The sequence below is a fragment of the Otolemur garnettii genome, unplaced genomic scaffold (genome assembly GCF_000181295.1).
Source record: "Otolemur garnettii isolate 467f Iridium unplaced genomic scaffold, OtoGar3 scaffold00141, whole genome shotgun sequence".
NCBI lineage: Eukaryota > Metazoa > Chordata > Mammalia > Primates > Galagidae > Otolemur > Otolemur garnettii.
The window spans coordinates 2,160,524-2,160,920 of record NW_003852536.1 but is presented as its reverse complement, the minus strand read 5'-3'; positions in this window follow the sequence as shown (position 1 = coordinate 2,160,920).

Sequence of the window (397 nt, the reverse complement as noted above, 5' to 3'; positions counted from 1 at the left end):
CTCCAGGTTAGATTTAGATGGTGTTTAAAGTGCTGACTGTGGGGACTTCTAGGTACTGATTCCTGAACAGCGGCTTTCAGGTCACCACTCCAGGACTGTGGAGTCCAGATTATTCAGAGCAAAGGCTAACTTACTCCGCCTAAGGTACTATCAAAGTCAGCTACTCGCACACCTACCCGCACACTCCATGTATACCGAGCACCTTAGACCAAATCACACCCAAACCGCAGACCTGTCTTCATTCTATACCCACGTGCTGGGAGGGCACCAGGACCTGTGTGGCACAGTGCCTGTCCTCTGTCAGGGTGGAGGCCACAGAGGCCATGGCTCACGCCCCATTCAGCAGCCACCATGGGAGAGAGAACTCCTTTTATCCATTTTCCTTGCCAAAATGAAA